Raw genomic sequence first — 25,988 nt, 5'->3', positions numbered from 1 at the left:
TGCCTTCTGCCCGGCCGTACTCCTTCAGGCCAAACGCCAAGGCCAGGCCAGGGCGCCCGGAGTCTCCTGTCCGGCCACTATTTCTCCTAGCTGAGTCTGAGCCCGGCCTAAGCTGCCTGGAGGTCTTAAGGCCGGCCCGACGCTGTCTTTACCTTCTCTTTGCTTCTTCTAGCCACTTTCATGGCTTGAAGAACCAGGGAGCAACTGATAGGGTCCGGACTCAGCACTGAGGGAATCCGGACTCAGCAATCCGGACTCAGCATTGAGGGGTCCGAACTCAGCATCCAATTAGCTTCTGGCACGTGGCCCTCACAAGGACCGTTGGAAGGCCAACACCTGTCTCCACTAGGTGTGACACCTGGACCAATCAGGGACCTCCACCTGCCCTCCTTAGGTATGAAACCTGGTCCATACAGAGGCCACCACCTGGCTCAGAACTACCACCTGTCCTAGACAGGTGGCTCAGAATCACTATAAATAGCCTTCACTTGTGCTAAGGTGAGGGTCCTGAAAAACTGAGAACCAAAACTCTAAGCTTTTTGCTCTGACATTTGCTCTGCACTCCTGCTCATAATGACTTGAGTGTCGAAGCGCCCGTCCGGAGTATCACTCCGGGTTGGTCCTCTGACCCTTTTCTTTCTTGTCTGTACTCTTGTGCAGCGCAGGACTCAACCAGCCCCTCAGTCGTGGCTCGTTAGTTCGGACCACCCAGCCCTACCATAACCTGTTACCGATTTTAGGCCTAACAAGAAGTATCTAAAAAGCAGGAAAAAGTCAATCCTATTTTGAGTAGAGTTTTTTGTTTTCTGATTTTTAGCCACTTCCGATCACTTGGAGACACTAGTTTTTTTTAAATTTTTGTTTCTTGATTTTTAGCCATTTTACCATCATCTCCACTTGGAGACTCTAATTTATCATGATAAAAATACATGGTAGCCAAACGTGCCCATAAAGTTTTCCTTTTTCATTGATTGATTGCACACAGTAAAACAAGACAAGTTATTATCAATTTTTTTTTACTTAGGACAACCACGTACACGGGAGTCCCATGTAAAGAAAAGGGGTGAATTTATCATTTCCCTAAAATAAAGTGTAAAACAAATATAATGATCCAATGACTACTAATTTTATGGCATAAAACTTGATCGTCTCTGAGCAGTCTATTCTACAATGATAAAATCGATGGGCTAGAATCATCTTCTCTAGAAAAATTTTGGGTCATGGCCTATCCTCAATGGGAACCCCTAGGGCAAGTTTGGCTACCATGAAATTTTTTGGAGGCTAGGAGAGGGAAAGATAGGAGAAGCACTAAGTTAGGGAAGGGTAAGAAAAGCCTGAAAAACAAGGAAACAAAGAACTCTACGCAAAATGTGATAGACTTTTCCCTTGTTTTTTATGCACTTTTCACCCTCTACTAATTTGTGCCCTATCAAGTGTCTCCTCCCACGCGCACTACCCCTCTCTTACCACTTGAAGAAACTAATTTATCATGAAAAAAATGTCATGGTTGCCAGAAATGGCCTTAATGAAGGGTCTATATGAATTAATATATCACTCAATTTTGAATAAAGTTTAGGAAAAGGCAAAAAATGGAGGAAAAATACCAAATGGAAGTGATAAAATAAAAAAGATCATTTTCCAGTTGATTCACGCAAACCATAAAACTACCTAAACATAAAAGAAAAACCCACTCTCAACCAATCAATTCACATAAACAACATGATCCAAGATGAAAAGCAGATCTCGAACACTAACAAACCAGTAAGGCCCATCCTACTGAGAAGGAGACTAAACAATGCATTTTCTACAGAATAGAAATGTCGATCCATACCTGATCTGGAACAAGCAAGGCCTGAAGCAAGCCAGGACCATCCATTGTCTCTCCTTTGTTTCGTTGGCATACATCGCACTCTTCGACAAATTGCCTGACTTCCTTTCTCATGCCCCGCCAGTAAAAGGCACGTGATAGTTGTTTGTAGGTCCGAAGATATCCAAAGTGACTAGTAGTTGGGGAAGAGTGCATCTCCTGATGTAGGGCGTGCTTTCGGGCTGAAGAAGCTATCAGCACCGGTCGACCCTTATACCTCAAGCCGACTCCATTCCAAGTGTAGTGAGGTACACTTGCAGCATCATGTTGTAGCTTTTGAATAATTTCTTGTGTAGTCGGGTCATCCACCCATTCTTTCCTTATGTCATCCAAATCGGCACACCAAGACATAGATATCGCCGGCAGTTGTGCTTGCTCTGGAATACTGGATGATGCATCAACGACTACATTCTCGGCCCCCTTTTGGATACAAGCACTAAGCACTGCTAGTTTAATGTTAGAACCTGAAATTCTACTCAAGGTAGAGAAAAGTTCTTTTCAGCTCCAAATATCAAGAAAACAACAAATCCTCAAACGTTCAAATATCTCTTCTTCCAAACTTAGACACGAGCAACTTTCCACGAATTTTTACTAAGAAGTGAGCTCAATGGGGTTAAGCATCCAAATAATACAATTAGAATAAATTTCACACCAAAGGAATAGGTACAAGCAAACGGGTTTGTAATATTTGTTAGAAAATGAAGAAAATTAGCCTAAATCGAATGTAATTCGTTCTCTCCTTAAGACAAAATTTGCTCCTTATAAATCTTCAAAAGGTAATCAACAAATCTGCCTCCCAAGATAATTTAGGCCCAGAAATTAATCTATTTCAATTACAAATTGTAGTTTTATAATTGAAGCAAAACTACAGAAGTAATAGAGAATAGAGAACGAATTTGAAATACTTTGAATTAAATCACACCTATTTATAACCACCCAATAGTCACTTTCTACAGACTTGTATTTTCGAAACATCACTAATGAATAGACATGTCTATTGCATTTTCATTCAAATCAATGCATCATTTCAAAAGCGATGTGTATGTTCATCTTTTAAATTTGAATAGATATGTTTTAATGAAAAACCAGTTCAAAACAATGTGATTGTTGGTATAAAATCATGATTGTTCACCAAAGATTGCAATGCTTGTGTATAGAATCGTGATTGTTCACCAAAGATTGCAATGCTTAGAATAAAAATTTAGAAACATTGTAACTTTTCAAAAACATTGCAACTTTTCAGAAATGTTGTTTTACGGATTTTGAAAAAAAACCTAACAATCCCCCCCTCATTTTTCACAATCCTTCTCTATACTTTGATATATTATATTTAAGTAATGGTGTCTTTTGACTTCAAACCTTTACGTAGTCTATTTTCTAAGAGTCAGAATCCAAAGTAGTCGCTTTGAATTAAGTATTATTTAATACAACAACAACCTGGTCTATAGACATATAATGTATCTTCCTATAGTTTCAAGAAACCTAACACAATTATGGCCTTTTGTTACATCTTAGGATTTCATAAGTGACTTAGAGGAAAGCTTAACCCCGCATAAGCAGCCTCACTTCCTTCACTTATATAGGTGAATCTATAAATATGTGCTTGTATGACCCACATCTATAACCTAGATTCATTAAAATGATTATCTTACCCTCTTATTCTTTCCGTACAAGCCTGTACTATACTTTGAGATGGCTATGAAGATAAAATCTTTATACTTGTTAGTGCATAATTGGTTAATTACAAGTGTTTTCTATTGAACTAGTAGACTATATATTACTCTAGTGTATAGTTAGGTTTCACTTGAAAGTCGCTTCATTTATAAACTTTAAACCCATCTCTCTTGATGTCTTCCATATAATATCCATGCTTAGGCCTTTTGTTAGGGGATCAGCCAAATTCCCTTTTGACTTTACATAGCTTATCGTGACAACCCCATGGTTTAGTTGTTCCCTCATGTAGATAAGTCTCAAACTAATATGTCTAGACTTCCCATTATAAACTTTATTATAAGCACTTACCAATGCTGCTTCATTATCACAAAATATCGATATACAAGCTATAAGCTTAGACCATAATGGAATTTTCATTAATAAATTTCTAAGAAATTCGACTTCTATGATTGTCGTTGCTAGAGCAACAAACTCAGATTCCATAGTAGAATGAGTTATTAAATTTTGTTCCTTTGATCCTCAAGAAACAGCACCTCCTCCCAAAGTGAATATCCATCCACTTGTGGACTTAGTTAAGTTAGAATCTGTTATCCAACTACCATCTGTATAACCTTCCAAAATTGTGGGATAACTACCATAACAAAGTGAGTAATTCATTGTGCCCCTTAAGCACTTAAGTACTCTATTTACTGCATTCTAATGAATTTTACTTGGATTGTGAGTATACCTACACAAAAGTCAAACTACAAATGCAATATCTGGTCTTGTACACTGCTTAGTATACATTAACCTAATATTATACTTGCATATTCTATTTGTTTAATTGGAGACCCTTTGTTTGGTAGTAACTTGGTAGAAGAATCATATGGAGTTAAAACTGCTTTACAATCTTCATGATTGAGTTTTTTTAACAATTTCTCTATATAATGACTTTGAGTTAAAGAAATTAAATCAGAAGTTTGAATAATTTTGATACCCAATATTACATTAGCTTCCCTCATATCCTTCATATCAAACTTTGTTGATAAGAAAGCTTTAGTCTCGGATACTACATTTTCATTAGTACAAAAAATTAACATATCATCAACATATAAACAAATTATAACACCATCCCCTTTACTAAATTTAGAATAAACACACTTGTCAAATTCATTTATTCTAAAATCATAGGAAACAACCACTTGATCAAATCTTTCATGCCATTGTTTAGGAGCTTGTTTAAGGTCATATAAAGATCTTACAAGTTTACAAACTTTCTTTTCTTGGCCTTCCATAACAAACCCTTTCGGTTGTTTTATATAAACTTCCTCTTCTAAATAGCCATTTAGAAAAGCTATTTTAATATTCATTTGATGTATCACTAACTTATAGATGGATACTAATGCAAGCATAACTCTAATACTACTAATTCTAGCAGCTGGTGCATGTGTCAAAATAATCAATGCCTAGTTTTGTCTAAAATATTTGGCTACAAGCCTTGCTTTGTATTTGTCAATGGATCCGTTGGCTTTACGGTTTTGTTTGAAAATCCATTTACAACAAATAGGTTTACTACCATGAGGTAAATCCACCAAAATCTAGGTTTTGTTTGTCATAATAGAATCCATTTAATCATTAATTGCTTCTTGCCAAAAAGCAGAATCTTGAGATGCAATATCTTCTCTAAAAGTTAATGGATCTCTATCATTACGATCTATAGAATATTGCTCAACATTGTATATATTACTAAAAGAGATATTTTCTCTATTTCCTTCAACAAGATACATATGGAAATCTGGACCAAAGTCTTTATTTTCTAGCTCGTTTACTTCTCCTTGGTCTAGTGTCTTCATCCATTATGGAAAGGGGTTCAATTAAGGGTTGATGTTCAGTTTCATTTTTACCTCCATCACTTGAGTGTTCTATTTCCCTTAATTTTGAGAATGAATTCTCAAAGAATTATGCATCTCTTGATTCCATGATTATATTTTGAGTAACATAATTCGTAGATTTCATAGTTAAAAATCTATATGCTTTGCTTTTTTTAGCATAGCCAATGAAGACACATTCAGTTGCCCGATTACCAAGCTTTGATTGTTTTAGAACAGTGAGCCTAACTAATGCTCTACATCCCCATACTTTGAAATAATCAAGGGAAAATTGTCTCTTTTTCAAAACTTCGTATGGGGACACTTTTGTCTTTTTATGAGGTATGCGGTTAAGTATATAACTTGTAGTCATTAAAGCTTCACCCCATAAATTCTTGAACAATCCAAAGTATTAAGCATAGAATTAACTATTTCTACTAAAGTCTTATTTTTCTTTTTTGCCACACCATTTTGCTGAAGACTATATGGGGCTGTAGTTTGACGTATTATTCCATAAGTTTCACAGAAATCATTAAAGAATATGTATTCTCCACCTCTATCAGATCTAAGAATTTTAATCTTACGATCCAATTGATTTTTAATTTCTGCCTTATAGACTTAAAATTTTTCTAAAGCCTTATTTTTAGTCCTAAGCAAATAAACATGTGTATATTTTGAGCAACCATCTATAAAAGTGATAAAATATTATTTACCCCCTAATTCACATATATCAAAATGCACCAAATCTAACAATTGTGAATTTCAAGTCACACTTTTAAATGCTTTCTTAGCAATTTTAAATTGAATGCATATAGAACACTTTTCTATATCAGAATAATTTAAAGTAGGCAATAAATTTAATTTACTTATGCATTTCATACTTCGATAATTCACATGTCCTAATCTAAAATGCTATAAATTAATTGAAGACACGATATAAACAAAAATGTGTGCTTTCATTCATTATGTTTAACTTGTACATGCCATTGGATACATATCATTGACCAACATATAGGCCACCTTTGGATAAGATCATACAATCAGACTCAAACAGAACTTTAAGTATATGTTTGCTTGAAAGACTAACATAAATTAATTTCTTCCTTATCAAAGGAACATGATGTATACCATTCAAAGTCAGAGTCTTTCCGGATGTGAGCTTGAGAACCATTTTGCTTTGTCTACCACCTTCGCAAGTGAAGAATTTCGCGTGCATAAATTGTAGTCATCTTTAACAGTTTCATAAGTCTTAAATAAATTCTTATTCCTTGCAACATGTTTAGTTGGTCCAAAATCTATGCACTAGTCCACATCATCATTTATCATATTCACTTGCGAAATGATCGCAACAATGTCTTCATTTTGAACAAAGTTTGCTTGATTCTTTGCTTCCTTTTTCTTGAGATAAACTCGACATTGTTTCTTGAAATGTCTATTTTTCCTACATTTCCAGCAATCGTGATCAATCTTGGATTTTTTGGATGAAGAATTTGTTGAACTATTTCTCTCCCTCTTGTGACCTTTAGATTGAGATGGATTTTCTATAACAAGAGCCTTTTGGGAATTTCCTTCCAATTCCAGATTATCCAAATTGCGAGAATTTTCTTCAATTTGAAGATATTCTATAAGCTCTTGCATAGTCATTACATCTCTCTTTTGTTTTAATTCCTTGCAGCAATCTTTTCAACTCATAGGTAGCTTAGAAATAATAGTGGATACTTGAAAAGTTTCATCTAAGTTACAGCCCTCATTTATTAATTGATTCATAATAAACTGTAGTTCATGAACTTGAGCCATAACAGACTTACTATTTACCATTTTATACTCAAATAATTGACTTACTCGAAACTTTTCGTTGACAACATATTCAGACTTGTATTTGTTGTCTAGATCCTCCCAAAGTTGCCTTGCCATTCCATCAGCGAATTTTGCAACATATACATCTTAAAGAATGTTTGACAGTGCATTCAAAATGTGTCCTTTGCACATGAAGTCCTCTTCACTCCATTTGAGCATTTTTGCAGTTTCATTAGATGTCACTTCTGCCTTCTCTTCGGGTTTATTTTCTGTCAGTACGTAGGCTAACTTCATAGCAGTAAGGGAAAGATCAATTTTCCTTTCCAACGCTTAAAAAAGGTTCCATCAAACTTATCCAGTTTGCCAATCTGATTTTGGATTGACGACTTTGTATTAATTTCCTCCATTGAAAATTCTGTCTAAAGATTGTTGGAAAATGAAAAAAATTAATGCCTAAATTGAACGCAATTCATTCTCTTCTTAAGACAAAATTTGCCCCTTATAAATCTGCAATAGGTAATTAGCAAATCTGCCTCCTAAGATAATTTAGCCTAGAAATTAATCTGTTTCAATTAAAAATCACAGTTTTGTAATTGAAGCAAAATTACATAAGTAATAGAGAAGAGAGAACGAATCTGAAGTACTTTGAATTGAATCTCAACCCACCTATTTATAACCAGCCAATAGTCACTTTCTACGGAAATGTCTTTTCGAAACATCATCAATGAATAGACATGTCTATTGCCTTCATTCGAATCAATGCATCATTTCAGAACAGATGTGTCATTTCATCTTATAAATTCGAATAGATGTCTATGAATAATCGGTTCGAAACAGTGTGATTGTTGGTATAAAATCATGATTGTTCACCAAAGAATGCAATGCTTATCATGACTATTTACCAAAGATTGCAATTCTTAGAATAAAAATTTAGAAACATTGTAACTTTTTAGAAACATCTGCAACTTTTTTTTAAAAATCCTAACAATATTTGCTTTTATTATTAATCCACATCAACAAGCAAAATCCACATACCACATCAAAGAAACAAAACATGCATACAATTGCATGGGTCACGACGGATTCGAAAGGTCCTTACAGGCTTCAAAACTATATTGGAGAAATACGAGACTTGGTCCGTGTTGTCCGTCCTATAATTGAGCATAGAAAGTGGTCAGCGAACGAAGCAGTGGATAGATTAGTGTGGACCCCGATCCCGAGGAGGCTGGAGAGGATACGAGATCCTCGTCAATCCTTTGAGATCTCCACACGTGAAGGAGAGCTCTACCAAGGAACTCTCGAAAGAGTGTCCCTCACAGCATGAGTGGCGATATAAAATGAGATACCTCTTGATTCGGGGACAAGCCCGAAATCGAGATGTACCTAAAATAACTCAGATTTGTCATCCATGGAAGTAGGCCCTAGATCCCATACTATACTCTGTCGCAACGGATAACCAGAGATATAAAAGTCTATGCCTGATGACGAATGGGGAAGGTATTAGGAGCCCCCAATTCGCCTGAGTGTAAACATCCGGTCTCTTATGCCATTTATTTATTAACTTTGAAGAATTTTGGGCAAAAATCATGTGAAATGGGAACGGATATCCCCGAGAAAACGTCTACCTAAACATGCATGACTCCGGGATGAAAATAATAAGCACGCACAAAAGGTAAATGAAAGAAGTGTCACCTAAACATAGCTAGGTTATGAGTGTCTTACCTAATTGGTGTCTAAGTTTGGATGGACAAACACATGCATGCTACAACTAAAGGTATAAGGTATGACATGAAAGTAAGAAAATGCAATAAAACACACAACACAACTCGACTCCACACACGACTCGACACGACAAACCCTAGACTCTAATGTGATACTTGACTCGGACCAGGATGGTCATCCCGGCTGCTCTACGTATCCCGGCCTCAGAAAGAATCAGAGTCAACGTAGTTCGGTGGCCTATTCTAAACTACGATGCCTAACCATCTAAGACCGCCATCCTAGACTCGATCAACTAGACCTAACTAGTTTTTAAAGTTTCTTGTGCGATTGCTTAAGTTCAAGTGAATTGTAAGTTTTAATGCCTTAACTAATGCAAGTTAGCCCTAAACTAATGCAGGTGAGCCCTACATCCTACGTGTAACTAGGCTGTATGACCTGAGAAAAATAATGGGCTAACTAAATGCATCATAGTCTAGCGATCAGCTCGACTAAGTGTCTAACCGACCATGACTCGAGGCCTCCTAACTCTAGGGACACTCATACACAAAACACGTAAAGCATCAACATAACTAGGACAGACTCCTAACTCTAAGACATCCCAAACATCTATGACAGACTCCTAACTTTAGGAGAAGATATTTTCGAAAACCGGGTGAAAAAGATTTGTTTAAAGAATTTTTATATTTTTGGAATGTTTGAAATATTTATTTTGAAAGGTTTGAGTAGACCTGGGATATGGATCCCAAGCTACCTACGTACCTCGTGGAAGAGGATCAAGCCAACGTAGTTCGAAAACCGACTTTCCTAGCTACTCTCCTAATGACTCATGACTTTTCAAATGTTTGATTTTTCACATATTTTTCAAGTGTTTTTATTTATTTTTTTGACTCAAGAGGATAGATTCATATCATCATATGGGTAGGACAAACTTCTAATATCCCGCAAAGGTTGGATAGAATCCTATACTTTGCAGGGGGATTGGATAGAATCACGACTCTACAAGCGTTGGACAAAATCATATGCCTTGCAAGGATTGGATAGAATCACATGACTTGAAAGGTTGGATAGAATCCTAGCTCCCGATGACGGTAGGACAGACTCCTGAAAAACCGACTCTCTAACTAAGGACAGGCTCATATGCTAATGAACAGACTCCTAAACTGGTAACCCTAAGAGGGGGTGTTAACTAGACAAAACATGCTTTCTAGAAGAAGAAGAAACCACTATTATTAATGAGACAATATATGTCTCCTATGGAGGGCTCCAAGTATCCTTATCATCGCCCTTGCAATGATAGAATAGGGGTTAGGCAAATAAAGACTAAGTTAGTCTTCTAATGAGGTGCAACTTATGAGACTTGAGGTAGTCTCCTATGGGTTGACTCACTAATGAGACAAAGCCTGTCTCCAAAGGGTCTGACTTTTCCTACGTGAGACATAGCCTGTCTCCTAAAAGGGTGGGCTCAAGATGACTCTTTCATTGCCCTTGCAATGAGGGAGCTAAAAAAAATCCAATGGCTTAAGGTAAGCATATCTAAGACTTGGCAAGTCTTTTAAGTGAAAGAGGGGAGTCCTACTTGGACTGAGCAAGTTCCCTAATGATGGGCTAGAGCTAGCGCCTTCATCGCCCTTGTAACGAGAATCAACTTCTTAAGCTAAAGATTAGACTATCAATTGGCGTCTATATTATCACATCTTGAAAGGGACATTAATATCATACACATACAAAATGACCTTAAAGTTTAACAACTGACAAGATACATGAACTACTAATGCCAAATATCAAATTATATCATATATGGATAAGTCACACATTGTATCCTACATAAAGAGCCACAATCTACCAGATGCGATTGGAACCTGATTAACAAAATGATGAACCGAAGAGGGATGTTATTATTAGAGTTACATTCTATCATTTGCACATACCTAATTTATCATCTATCCTTTGAAACCTGTAAAAAGATTAAAGATCCAAACAAATCTCCTATATGAGAGACCAAATGGTGTGTGACCACAGCCTTAAGTCCAACCAAACCACTAAAACATGAGAACAAACAGTGAAGAAAAGACATGCTTACATTTTTATTACAGTTCTATAGGCAAAATTCCTATAGATATGACTATGGGCTTCCCAAATTAAGCATAAGTCTAGCTTTAGCATATATGCCACATTTCATAAGTTCACAACATATGACTTAAAAGATTATAAGTATAGTTTCAAAAATTCAGCATATGAGTGATGAAGCATCCCTTTAGGCATGCACAACAAGTAACCCTTAACCCAAATATCATTTCCAGATTGAAATAATCAAAGAGTTATAAATGCTTCCTAAAAAAACAATTATAATGGTTGTACCTATAATCAGTAACTTGAGTTAACACGAGCCACGAAGACAATATTTTCCTCAATCATGTAGACAGGCATAAACAACTTAGACCTTAACCTACCATTACACTGTCTATGAAAAATACTCCAAACAATTTTGGGGTTTACACATGCCATAAACATAATTCTCTAATTACACATACACAACTAGTAACTTCAACCTCAAAGAAACTTACTATACAATTGCCCTGTTCAGGGAAACAAAAGATAATTCTCATGTAATTAACATGCAATGTAGACACAAGTTGAGTCCCTTAAATCTTCATGGACAGAAATTTAGAAACCAAGTACAACAAATACAACAGGTTGATATTCACACTACTATATTTCAACACTTGTACTAAAGCCTTTTTATCTCCCTTCTCCAACACACATTCAAAAATTAACATAACCTTAACAAACAGAGCAAGCTGAACTTATACCATAAAAGAAAAATACAGATATCACTCTATCTTAGTAATTGTACTAGATTGGCCCTATCCAATTCACCTAAAAGTACTTCAAGCACTAAACCTCGATCATTGAGACAACACAAGATACATTATATCCATTCAAAAGTAACCTGTATTCCTAATTGTAAACGATAGGGAGCATGAGGCTGCTATTGAAATAAGGGTGTGGGCTGCCAAAATTAAGGGTGTGAGGGCTGCCATTTTCAATGGTATAAGGGCTGCCACTATCAAGGACGTAAAGGTTGCCACTATCAAGAGGGGTGAGGGCTGCCAATATCATAAGGGTGTGAATAATGACAATAGACACACTCCCATCACAACATTCATATTAAGCCTACTTCCCTTATAACTAATATTATAGAATGGGAGACATTATGATATACAACAGCGGCACCATCTCCTTGCCGACACATAATGTGAACCGGTAGGTCCCTCCCTATGCTTTGGTTTGATCAGGGATGGTGGGTTCACATTATTTAGTGATCTAAGCATATCTAAGCCAAATGAAGGGGAAAAACAAGCTCAAGTCAAATAACCAATACATAACCAGACTGATATCATTCCCACAAAGCAAATGAGACAAGACAGATATGGGTTTGGACTAAAGTGGAATAGGCCGATGTAGATGGGAATAGATTCGAGTGAGGTAATGGATCTAGTGGAAGTTGGTTTGATAGTGGAGAACAGAGTTCTTGGAAATGATGGTGGCTGCAAATGGGTGTAAAAATGAAATGGGTTTGGGGCTGTTTGGATGGAATCTGTAGAAGACGATGATGGGTTTTGGAATGGAGAAGAGAGGGTTTAAATAAGAAAATGCGTCAGAGCAAGGTGGAGACGGTGGCAATAGGGGAGCTGGGTGGTGGAGATGGATGGTGTTAGCCAATGGTGGTAGCGATGAGGTGCTGGCCAGGGAAGAGAGTGGTGGAAAATGGTGAAAATCATATGAGAGATGGCTATGTAAGAGGATATGGGGATGATGGCTGTAGATTAGTGATGAGATGGCCTTAGTGATGGTGACTGTGGGATAATGTTTATGCAATTTGTAAAGCCTACTTGACAATCATGACCAAGATTCTACCAATGACAAATTGCAAGAAACGACCACAAATTTTACTATGAATTATCCCTTTCATTGAATCCAAGAATTTCAGAACATGAGAGCTAATAAAACACATTTCAATCAATCAAAATTAGTCCAAATCATGTTTTCAAGAATCTCCATGACCGTATAAGCCATAAACCAGATATTATGCTACTCGATTATAAACTTCAATATCCAAGAGATAAAATGGAAACCAAGATAGCATTCGTCAACAACCAAAACATGACTGGACAGACATTATATCCTAATGAATGAACAAAGGCAAATAGATTGCAATGTGTTCAGCAGGCTATAGTTATACTGACATCTCTTCAGTTATTGCAAAACAGAACTTCGAGCTAAATTTCACTGCATTCCTCAGTATTTGTAAAGCTATCCGAGATTTTGAGAGATTCTATGAAATAAATAAAAAATTGTGAACAATAAATCCAAGGCAATTATTACTCAATACAATGACACAACGAAATTCTAAAAAGAAGCAAAACACATAGGTCACTTAAATCAATAATTTATCTGTTTTATCTTGAAGAAAAAAAATAAAAGAATAAAAAGGAATAGAGTTTAAAGAAAATTAAGATCAGTTACCTTTTTGGTCTTGAATTTGCAGAGAAGGAATTCACTTTACCAATTGATTTACCAATGCTATGATCCTCCTTTAGAAGTGAAATGCTTCGATCATTCTCAAATTTGATGAAACCCACTGAAGTTGCAGAGAACGCTAGATTCCAACAAAGATTGTCTGATATGATGAAGATGTTGTTAAATTCAAGACTTTAAGGATTAGATCCAAGGTTCTTAAGGTTAAATCCAAGAGTAGACTTTGGATCTAGGGTTTAGGGCTAAAAGAAAACAGGTTTCATGATAAGAACAGAAATAGGAAAGGAAAATGAAAGGCTTGAATCAAAAGAGCAAAAGGCCGGAACTCCGGCAAGGGAACCAGAGAAGATGAGATGAAAGTTAGGGTTTGAAAGGTATGATCTAAAGCCTTAGGGTTTATAGCTAGGGTTAAAAGCTTGGATCTAGGGTTTTTGTAGAGGAACAAAAGAGATTTGTAGCTCAAAGGAAGGTCAAGGAAGAAGAATAAAAGGAATATGCCAGCCGGATCTTGGCCAGAGATCAGCCGGAGCACAGGCGGAGAAGGAGAACAAGAATGGGGGTTAGGGTTTTGAAGAATTTCTCATGCTCTCTCTCTCTCTCTCTGAAAAATCAGATCTTCCTCCTTGCGCTTTGAGTTTGCCCTCAATTTCTCTCTTAGCAGATTTTCACTCTCCTCTGTACAGATCTATTTTATGCACCTTCACTTCACTCGAGATTACCTTGGCCAAATCAATTAAACTCTTTCAAAACATGGCAAGATCGGAAAATCTGAACTCCAATGACTACTAATATCTAAATCCAAAAGGATTCTCTATGAAGAGATCTTTCCCAAAAACTGTGCTGCTAAAGAAAAAGAAATGACCGGATCTTGAAATCTTGTTTGAATTTTCAGCCAGAATCCGATGAACTCTACCGAAAAAAGCGATCAGAAAAGGAGAATAGGCTAGGGCTTCAATGATTGGATCCATAACTCTGATGATCGGAATCTGGCCAAATCCACCGGAGAAGATGAAGAGAGATGGGTTTGGGTTTGGTATTCTCTCTCTCTGCATTTTTCTAAAATGAGAAGCCCCAAAGAAAATGATTTAAATTGCTATTTATAGGAATTTTTGTGTGTTGATATCCGCACTACCAATTGATGGGCGCACCATTGGACGAAAAATTGATGGGCGCACCACCGAATCGTCTCCCATTCGGACCCTGCCATGACCTCTTCAAGATAAATCACCCATCTTCTACATTTACACTACGATTAGAACTCGGCTCGTTCGCTAGGCAATCAACTTGGATTTAAACGAAATTTTGTAGGGACCTTGGTGGGACTCTAACCTAGCTTAGGGTGAAATTTGGGGTCCTAATTCACTGATTTGGTAGGGTTTCTTATTTACACGAGGAGGTTTAGGGCCCGGTCAAAATGTGGTGTATACAGTGGCCCTTCGTTGGCAAAGCGTGCTTGTCGCGCGAATGCTAAAGCTGAACAGATAACACATTTTGACTGGCCCAAGATTGATTAAAGAAGAAAAGAATAAAGGAAATAATTTTTTGTGAAAATTGAACTCTTGAAAGGATTAGATGCCTCAGGGGTCTTTATACAGAAGGGATGCCTCAGGGGTCTTCAAATGGAATGGATGCCTCAGGGTCTTCAAATGGAATGGATGCCTCGGGGGTCTTCAAATGGGATGGTTGCCTCAAGGGTCTTCATTTGGAAAGGTTGCCTCAGGGGTCTTCATTTGGAAAGGTTTCCTCAGGTAGACTTTGGTTCTTTTTCTTTTTTTTTAGGGCAGGATGCTCTCAGGGGGAATTTGGTTCTTCGCTCGGGGCGGATGCTCTCAGGGAGAATTTAGTTCTTTGCTCGGGGTAGATGCTCTCAGGGAGAATTTAGTTCTTTGCTCGGGGCGGATGCTCTCAGGGAGAATTTGGTTCTTCGCTCGGGGCGGACACTCTCAGGGAGAATTTAGTTCTTCGCTCGGGGAGGATTCTCACGGAAAATTTGGTTCTTCACTCGGGGCAGATGCTCTCAGGGAGAATCTGGTTCTTCGCTCAGGGTGGATGCTCTCAGGAAGAATTTGGTTCTTCGCTCGGGGCGGATGCTCTCAGGGAGAATTTGGTTCTTCGCTCGGGGCGAATGTTCTCAGGGAGAATTTGGTTCTTCGCTCTGGGCGGATGCTCAGGGAGAATTTAGTTCTTCACTCGGGGCGGATGCTCTTAGGGAGAATTTGGTTCTCCGCTCGGGGCAGATGTTCTTCTCTCGGGGCAGATGCTCAGGGAGAATTTGGTTCTTCGCTCGGGGCAGATGCTCTCAAAGAGAATTTGGTTCTTCATTGGGGGACTTGATTTTCTAGACATTGACTTTGTTGAAGAATGATTTCATTTGAGGAACTTGGCTCAAAGTAATGTACTCAAGCATCTCTTGTTTCTATCTGCTGATAATAGCTATCCCAATTATCATTGTGTGATTGGTATCTTTTATGACCTGATAGGTCATAAAAGATGCCCCTAGTGTGATGTACTTCCTTGACAAAAGTCTTAAAAAAGCAAAACCAGGATAAGTAGGAACACATGGGTTCTTTCTTTGGTTTAGTGGTCGGACAGTCTCCACAATGGCTGAGTCTCAGAATTTTCTTCTGTTATTGCTCACTGCTTGAGGCTCTGATGTCTTTGGCAAGTCTGAACAAAATGTCTTTTACCGTCTTTAATTCCTAAACCAGGATTTACTCCGAATTTTCTTTTCATTTCGGAAGGTGTACACCCGTTCTTTCCAGTGCCATACAATTTTGGACTTTGAAAACGAATATGAATGAGGAACGGACTTCCAAGGACTTGATCAAGGAGGATTCAAATTTTTCAACAAACTTGACTCACATTGAAGAGATTCAACATTTATTTCAAGAACCCAACTAACTTTTGATTCACTCTAAGATCTGATATTTTATTATTTTTTTATGGTAAGGCTAGCCACTCTCAGAGTAATCTCGAAGACTATGTCAAGAGGCCCTAATTTCCTCCCTCGGGATTTCTGTCATGGTTATTACCCCATTCGGATTGCTCAATTTCGATGCCCCTAGTTTAGGAAAGTTTCAAAGTAAGTCCTGCGTTTCGGAGGTATTTTAGACATTTTCAACATATCATATTTGGTCCCTAAGTTGTGTCTAAGAAATCATGAGTCCGTTCATAAATTTTCAGAAATCTGCTATTTTTGGAATTTCTTAGGGTTTTTCCTAGTCTCACCAAATTCTAGCACCTCGGGCTAATTTGGTCTTTTCCTGTGTAATTCTTTTGATCCCCGGAATATGGCTGAGAGATTATGAATGATTTTCTGAATTTTAGAAAACCTGCTAAATTTAGAATTTCTCAGGGGTTTCGCTTAATTTGGAAATTCTAAGTGTTGAGGGCATTTTGGGTACTTTCAGGGGATACCAAATGATCATGTTTAATATTGCTCACCGAAAGAATCCAATTTTTAAAGTTTCTATTTTTGAAGTTTGACCACAAAGACTTTCCATTTTTAATTTTTCCTTTTAGGGGTGAACCAATTTGAGGGTATTTTGGTCGCATTTGGATGTCTAACAGTCAAATATGGGCATTTTGGTAGGAAAAGTTATTTTCCAAAAAAGATGGTCCGATCATGTGTGAGGGATGCACCATAAATGTCAAATGGGTTGGGTCCATATATAGAATGTTGAATTTAGAAAGGTTTTATTGAATTTTTACGGAAAAACTCGAAATCCATGTGAAATGGCCCATTGGGCTAAAGCCCGCAAATATGAAACTCATGTGGGTTCACCCATATGGGTCGACCCCCATGGTAGGCGCCCCACATGGCTGACCCACATGAGTTGAGAACCAATCCTTGATGATGTCTTGTGACATCATATTTGTTAAAAGAAAAATAAAAAGAATAAAAAAAGAAAAGAAGGAAAGAAGGAAAAGAGGAATGATTGCTTAAAAAAAGATTTTCTTCCAAAGAAGCAATGTGGAATGAAGAATAGCATGTCTTGAATGACGATAAATTAAGATTGGAATCAATATTGATTTAAATCGGATTATCAAAGCAAGTGTTTGAAAACGTGAGTTTCTTTAAAAAATGATATATTTTGGGATTTCTGTAAAATAAATTACTACTGAAAACTTAATTTCCAATCGCGGTTTGGCCGTTTTAATTTTCATTCTATTTTTTTTAAAATAAACCCGAAAGGGGTTATTTCTTGATGAATAAAGCCAAAAGTACATCAAACCATGTCCAAAATTTGTGAAATCTTGTTTCCAAACCAATGTTTTGATTTCCAGACCCCCTAAAAATGTTTGGATTTTTTTGAATTTGTTTAATCCGGTTTTAAATTATTTTAACTTTTAGCCATTTTTAATAAATATCAAAAGGTTTTAAAAATTGATGAAACTCTCCAGAAATAATGTTCAATAATAAATTGAATTTCCCATGAAATTATGTTTTTGAAAAAAGGTTTTTTTTATTTCTTTTCTAATTGCTTATTCATTTTACGTGTGGAAATTCTTTTTTATATTAAATTAATGAAATTTCGAATCTTTTTCCTACAAACCAGTAGTTTAGGTCATTAGAAAGTTAGTGAAAAATTTCAAAAGATTTTACAAATGTTTAATATGATTTTACAATTTTCTTTCAAAAAAAAGGGTTTTAATTCCTAGGAAACGAAATCCCCTTTTTATTAAAAAATTAATTTTATGGATCTTGAAATTTTGACAGTAAATCATATAACCTATTTTATATCTACTGAAATTTGTACATGATTTTAGGATACCATTTAATCTACTTTTTCATTGATTCATTGATTTAACCGAATTTTGTGTGAATTTTAATTAGCATCAAATCTTGTTAAATACCTTTGAAATTTTTACAGTAGTCTAATACCATGATTCTATCTATACTGTAATAGTTTTACTTGATTTCAGATTCGTATGCGATGTGTTGATTTGTTAATTTGCAATCTGATTTAAATTTTGGAAATTCGGAAATTGATAGTAAAACTTATTCCAAATTCATGAAACTCTTCCAGTAGTTCAAACTCATTTATATCTTATTACGAAAAAAGTTGTAATGAATTTGGAGTTTGATTGCTTAGGGTTACTGTGTAATTCTAGCAATCTGGTCTTAATGTTAATAAATCACAACTTAATAGTAAATCAACACAAAAGTCGGTGAAAACTTCCAGAAAACCCTAAATTTTCATTATATATTTAACCTTAAAATTTTTTGAAACAGAAACCCTAGAGGTTATAGATTCCCTTTGTAAATTGACTATGCTGTGATGGTTTAACTGCTGAGATCGCATTCATAATCGTATACTAATTGTGATCGTTCCTGCATAATTTGAGCATGTAAATTATAGTATGTTGTTGGCTCCGAGGTCTACTGTTCACGGAAATCCTGAGAATCATGCCAGGCAATAATATACTATAATTTATGTGTTAAATTGTACAAGGATTGATAGCACGATGCCCTTCCATGGATGCGATTCGAGGCCGAAACTAATCAAGCTCTAGAGCCTTTGGTATTCCATAGATCTTAGGAGTCAAAAACTGTCAAAGAATCGAAAATCATTAAGTTCAACAAATCGAATTAACTCGATCCGCGTCTTAGGAGCTGTTGGATTACGGTCTCCTATTGTAGGAATCTTTAGGGCCCCTTAGGAACACTTACGTCACGTTGTGTGCTACGTTTTAGGGAGTCCTAGAGTTAGGAGTCCAGCCTCATCACGGCCGTTTGCTATGGATAGCAATTGTGCCATAGATCTAGTTACACTAGTCACCCAATTTTTTCTTAGGACAAACCTAGTTACCTAGGATGTAGGTTAACCTGCATTAGTCTAAGGGACAACTTACACTTAGCTAGGACCATATAGCATTTTACATGGAGTCATAAGATAATAAAATCTACTCAACTTGAACTAAATAATCTCTCTTAAACTGTTGAAACAGTCCTTCCAGTCTAGATTGGTGTCTTAGATGTCTTAGGCATGTAGTTTAGTTCAGGCACCGAACTACGATCGACTCGATTCCAGTGAGGCTGGGATACGTAGGCAACTTGGATACTTGAGTGGCATACCAAGCCCGAGTCGGCTCTACACACAAATTGTGGGGTTTTATATATTAGTTTTTTTTAATATAAATTCTTAATTAAAATATGTAGGATTTCCCTCAAATTAGCATTTTAGGAGAAATTTTTTTGAAACAGAAACCCTAGAGGTTATAGATTCCCTTTGTAAATTGACTATGTTGTGACGGTTTAACTGCCGAGATCGCATTCATAATCGTATACTAATTGTGATCGTTCATGCATAATTTGAACATGTAAATTATAGTATGTTGTTGGCTCCGAGGTCCACTGTCCACGAAAATCCTGAGAATCATGCCAGGCAATAATATACTATAATTTATGTGTTAAATTATACAAGGATTGAGAGCACGATGCCCTTCTATGGATGCGATTCGAGGCCAAAACTAATCAAGCCCTAGAGCCTTTGGTATTCCATAGATCTTAGGAATCGAAAACTTTCAAAGAATCAAAATCATTAAGTTCAACAAATCGAATTAACTCGATCCGCGTCTTAGGAGCCGTTGGATTACGGTCTCCTATTGTAGGAATCTTTAGGACCCCTTAGGAACACTTACGTCACGTTGTGTCCTAGGTTTTAGGGAGTCCTAGAGTTAGGAGTCCAGCCTCATCACGGCCGTTTGATATGGATAGCAACCGTGCCATAGATCTAGTTACACTAGTCACCCAATTTTTTCCTAGGACAAACCTAGTTACCTGGGATGTAGGTTAACCTGCATTAGTCTAAGGGACAACTTACATTTAGCTAGGACCATATAGCATTTTACATGGAGTCATAGGATAATAAAATCTACTCAACTTGAACTAAATAATCTCTCTTAAACTGTTGAAACAGTCCTTCCAGTCTAGATTGGTGTCTTAGATGTCTTAGGCATGTAGCTTAGTTCAGGCACCGAACTACGATCGACTCGATTCCAGTGAGGCTGGGATACGTAGGCAACTTGGATACTTGAGTGGCATACCAAGCCCGAGTCGGCTCTACACACAAATGGTGGGGTTTTGTATATTAGTTTTTTTATATAAATTCTTAATTAAAATATGTAGGATTTTCCTCAAATTAGCATTTTAGGAGAATATTCACTTAGATTGAATTCAAACAAATTAAGAAAACCAAGATACACATTAGGGAATACATTGAAATTAGATCTTAGGATGCATGTCACGTAGTTCGCATATTAATATAGAGTTACATGAGCCATTTAAAATAAATTCAAAAGAGTTAACTTTTGGAATTGAAGACCCATTATCGGGCAGGAATGGTGCATGTGGTGATAGCTCCCCATACCTTCCATTCTCGTAACCGGGTAACGAGTCTAGATTTCTGGTTAATTATGGGTCCTAGATCCCTCATCTAGGTGGCGACTCTGTCACTCTCTTTTGCGTGGAATTCAGATTGCCTTAGTGATCCCTAGTTCACGGAAAAGATGAATTAAATCACACTTTGCTAGGCTCGGCGGCTTACCCCTGCCCTTATAGGTACTGGGTTGCACGTTTGTTTGCACCTTATGGCTTGGTTGCTGCCAGTTTGGTTGGGTAATTAAAATCAATAATAAAAAGCACACGCCAATCACGTGGGTACGAGAGACCAGGAGAGAGGGAGGCGGCTCACGCGGGCCGCGACCCCTCTCGCGGGATCGGGTCCCACAGTTTGGCGACTCTGGTGGGGACCACCTAACTTTATTAAAATTTTGAAGGATAACTCATTTGAATCTATTTTAATTGGCTCATGAAAACTCTATCTTATATGTTTGATTAGTTTATTTGTCTTGTTTTATTTTCTCATCATATCATACTCAAACTTAATCTAACAAAACCTGAAGGCATCATAGATTGCGCAAACATATTGCACACACTTATATCACTTGCATCTAAACCCCTGCATCTCACATGCACACACATCCTTTTAGGAACCCGAAGTGTTATCTAGCATGGTTGATTGCGATTTCATCACCTGGTGCCTCTGTGCTAGAGAAGCATTCCACCCTTAGCCTAGTACCTTTATGGTGCGTAAACGGATCTCTTGTTCACGTACTAATACGCTGGACATTGGTACAATATATTGAGCACGGATTCGCGCTAAGGGAACTCTTGGCCTTACCCCTAGATTACCCCACACATGCGTATAGTATACGAACACACGTGCAGCACGTGTGTGAGCTTAGATTATGATATCTTATACAATGGTGTCTAGATTAGGTCGTAGTCCATGTTCCAATGGCTACGATCGGTTCTTAAGAACACTAACAAAGTCTTGAGTCGAGATCCTCTCTCTACTCTGCTAGATTAAGGTTAGGGTTTGATGCCTTCAGGTAACACTGTTAAAATGTACGAAGATTAAAAAACTTTCCCTTTGGGATTAGGATATAAATCCCATCTTTCCTAAGATCTCTTAGGATTAGCCATTCCTGATCTACCAGTTGAAAGCAATCCTATGCAATCTCATCTTTTGATCATGTATCTATCATTCGCCTCTTGTGGGATTCGATTATTATGTCTTCATTCCCTTTCTCAATTGGCAGGAATTGTGTCTCAATCATTTGATTGTGCAATCTTGATTATCTGATCGTACTTGTACCCTTAGTCTCTTCTTACTCTAAGGGCAACATTTTTCAAGGATATTTGGCTAAGTCCTTCAGAGTTCACTCTCATGATCCTTGAACTAGGGGCATTTCCTTATACAATTTTGTGCTCATTGTCATGTTTTGGTCCTTTAGGATTCATCTTATTGTCCCAATTACTTGCTTACTCCATAATCTTTTTCAATCATTGAGAACAAACACTCCGTGAATGTCAAGCTCATATACCTCGCGTTTATTGTTTCCATGACAGGAAGTTGGCACCATAGCTAAGTCTACCACTCCTTGGGTTCGGACTTCTTCACGGCTGGAGAGAAAATCTGTCTCTCCACCACCCTTTGTGAGAACTCCGGCGTCCCCTTCTTTCTCCTCACTCATGGCAGAAAACCAAGAGAATCCTCCGCTCGCTACTGTTGCTGAAACTCTTGCCTTAGTTCTCCAGCAATTACAAGAGATCAAAGATGAAAATCAAGCCATCAAAGCCCAACTGGCTGAGAAACTCGGGCCATCGCCTTCCAGTTCTAAAGGTAAAGAGCCCATGCACCATACAGCTACTTTTGCAGCACCAGCCAGCCAACGTTCATCCCTATCCCAGATAAAACTGAAGAAGAGTTTGAGAAAAAGCAGTACAACGAAGATCACAGTAAACTTCCTCAATCGAAGGTTGATAGGTCGGTTATGAAAAAATTGGACAGTCTTACCAAGCAGGTTCAAGATATGCAATGTCAAGATCAAGGAGGTTTCAATCCGAGTGACCTCACATTGTTCCCTGAAATCCGTCTCCCGGCAAACTTCCAGATGCCAGACTTCGACAAATACGATGGCATTGGTTATCCCGTCACTCACTTGCAGATGTTTACCATCATGTGTCAGCCTCAAGGCCTATCTCTCGAGCAAATGGCCCAACTATTCCCTGTTTCCCTCACTAAAGTTGCTAGAAGATGGTTCATGGTCTTAGACAAAACCCGTTATAAGACATGGAAAGACATAGGGGAATAATTTATCAAATAGTTCAAGTATGATGATGGCACCGAGATCACCAGAAAAGATCTGGAGAGGACCAAACAAGATAAGAAGGAGTCTTTCCTAACTTTTGTGAAAAGATGGAGAAGGTTAGCGGCGCAGATGATGGAGCGCCTTCTGAAGAAGAACAGGTCCAAATGATTATGAAGAATATATCATCTCAGCTCCAATATCACATGTCTCTCCAATATTATCCGGATTTCAAACACTTCAACGTAGCAGGCACACAGATTGAGGAAGCTATGGCTCAAGGAGTATTTAACCAAAGTAACCCGAATACCAGAGAATTCATGAAGCCTCCATCAGCTGAAATTTATAACCTTTCCCGCTCCAAGCCTCAGCCTCCAAAACCTCAGAACCCCATGGTGATGGACTATACCCAACGTGCTGCCGCACCTCGACCACAGGCTCAGACAGAATTTACCCCTCTCCCTCTTCCACCATCTGAGATACTCAAGGAGTGTCTAGCCTTAGGTCGCATAACCCTACCCGACATCAGGGCTCCTCCCAATCCTTTGCTAGCAAATTGGAGAGCAGATCAACACTGTGAATACCATAGAAATTCCGGCCATCTCACTGATAATTGCATTGCCCTAAAATTTAGAATCCAAAGGTTGCTCGACAATAGAGGCCTTGTGTTCGAGCCAAGACCCAATGCTACCAATAACCCATTACCTGGTCATGCAAACCCTGTTGCTGCTGTCAATGCTATAACCATAGGAGACCCAAATTTTGATCCTCACACTCTTCTCTGTGCCTTAGAACCTACCTCTGAACGTTTGGGTCAGATCCTTTTGAAGAAGAAGAAGATACAGGCAGTGAAGATGTTCTAGTAGCTGCTATCCTGATGTGAACCAGCCTTCGTCGAGCCTCCAAAGCTAGACAGTTGCAGCGGTTAAAGTTTTAGTCATTTACTATTTTATGTTGAGTCAGTCATCATGGTCAATACAATTGTTGAGTCCGGTCTTACAGTTCAAGGTCAATGCTCAGTCCAGGCAAGTTATCTTTTGCTTTTCTTTTTATTTAGAGTTGTGAATCCTGAGCATGTTCAAGATAGGTCGTCAGATGTAATAGCTTTTTCTTTAAATAAAATTTCAGTCCCAATAGTTCATTTGTGTCTGTTTCTTAAGTATGCTTCTGATCTTAAAGTAAGACTCCCTCCTCAAATGAGAACAAAATTGACAAAACTCCACTTGAGTCACATCAATTACTTGAACAAGAGGAGGAACACTAATCCCAACCTTTCAAAGATGAAATTGAAGTGATAAACATTGGCACTGAAACTTTGATTCAGCGAATGCCGATTGAAAATACATTACCCTCTAAAGAGTATGAGGAATTGATAAACCTATTTCGAGAATAAAGAGATGGTCCAGTAACCGCTACCATTAATGCCAAGAGAAAGACCTAGATAGAAGGTTCAAGAAAGAATGAAGAAAGTAAATGTCACATGCTCTACAAGGGGCATGGATTGGAAAAAACTTCCATATCTCTAGTCAATGGTCCTGGTCGCTGGTTTCACTGGTGATAATGTAAAGCCATCGAATTCAATATGAAAAGTGCAAGAGCAATCATCTCAGAGCGATCATCAAAATATCAAGGGACACCGATTCAAGGATGAAAGGATGTCCAAAAACCAGTATGCACTCTCAAAGTCAAAGTACTTAATAATGTCCAGAAGGAAGAAGAATCATTATCTCTTACCGGGAAATGCCGTCAAACTCCGTGAAAAAAAAATACCAGAGGAACTCAAGTAACCTAGATCGATTCCCAATCTGAACATCGGGAGGCCTCCTTTGGCCGAATAAATCAAAATCATAACCTAGTGTCAAAAGAATACCAGTTTGCAAACCCTTTGAGCCTGAATGAAATTTTCTTGAAAACTCATCAAACTATGGGCATCTGCCCCGAACTACATGAGACTTGATCCCTACACTGGGGTACGTAGGCAGATCAGTTAAACCGAGTTCGGTCGATTCAAAAAAAGAAAAAAAATTCAATCGTTTCAGAAAAAAAGAGGGACAAGTTCCAAAAGAAGAGAAGTCAATCATTCCAGAAAGAAAGAAAAAAAGAAAAATCAATTAACCTTCAAACAATTTATCTTGAAACTAGGGGCATTCGCCCTGAACTACGCACGACCTGATTCCTACCCTGGGATACGTAGGCAACCTGTTCACAGGTTCGGTCGAAATCTTTGTTGAACCTTAAGCCATTCTTTGAAAAGCCCTATCCTACCTATAAAGTCCTTCCGGTGTTCAGAATTAATGATCTAGGTCCTGAAACACAAAAAGTGAAAAAGAAAAAAAAAGAACTGAGTTTGAAGATCTGCTAGACTGAAAACCTGAAAGGGCGGTCTAGGCAAAATTTAAGATCATTCCCCTGCTAAGTTGAAAACCCTAAAGGGCGGCTTAGGCAAAAGCTAAGGGGATAGCCTGCTGGATCGAAAACCTATAAAGGTGGTTCAGGCAAAAGTTAAGGCTAGCACGGTCCGCCAAGTTAAAAACCCCGAAGAGGTGACTTGGTCACGGTACGAGAATCATTATAAGAAGGCTACAGCCGGTATCAAGACTGAAGATCAACAGAAGTTCAGGCAAATTCAAGTGCCATCCTCAAAACGGGGGCATTGAAGCTAAGCAATCTTAGGAGTCGTAATTAAATCCTTGAGGCATTACTGTTTTAAGGAAAAAGTCTAGTGTTTACCAATTGAGAAATTATTCCTCGAAATGATAGACTTACCAAATAAAATATTAACTAAGTCAGAAGCATCACTCTATTTGTCAGTATAGTCAGCCAATCTTTGTTATTCTAAGTTCACTCATTCAGAGCTCCTCAATCCTTTGAGTAGTGCCTTTTAT

The 25,988-nt window shown here is 37.7% G+C and overlaps 1 long non-coding RNA gene across 1 annotated transcript in view; it reads right to left on the bottom strand.

Annotated features, from left to right (window-relative positions):
• Nucleotides 1-1,592: 1,592 nt before the first annotated feature.
• Nucleotides 1,593-25,988, bottom strand: part of LOC143861897 (uncharacterized) — a 46,793-nt gene continuing 22,397 nt past the window's right edge. Inside the window, exon 2 of the long non-coding RNA XR_013240064.1 lies at nt 1,593-2,339. This is a non-coding gene — a long non-coding RNA (uncharacterized LOC143861897). The remainder of the gene's footprint in view (nt 2,340-25,988) is intronic.

This window comes from Tasmannia lanceolata, unplaced genomic scaffold, assembly GCF_043159265.1.
Source record: "Tasmannia lanceolata isolate RefF3 unplaced genomic scaffold, GAP_Taslan_0.1 ptg000003l, whole genome shotgun sequence".
In the NCBI taxonomy this organism is placed as follows: domain Eukaryota; kingdom Viridiplantae; phylum Streptophyta; class Magnoliopsida; order Canellales; family Winteraceae; genus Tasmannia; species Tasmannia lanceolata.
Note: the sequence above shows the minus strand (reverse complement) of the source record. Positions and strands in the feature narration are given on the sequence as shown.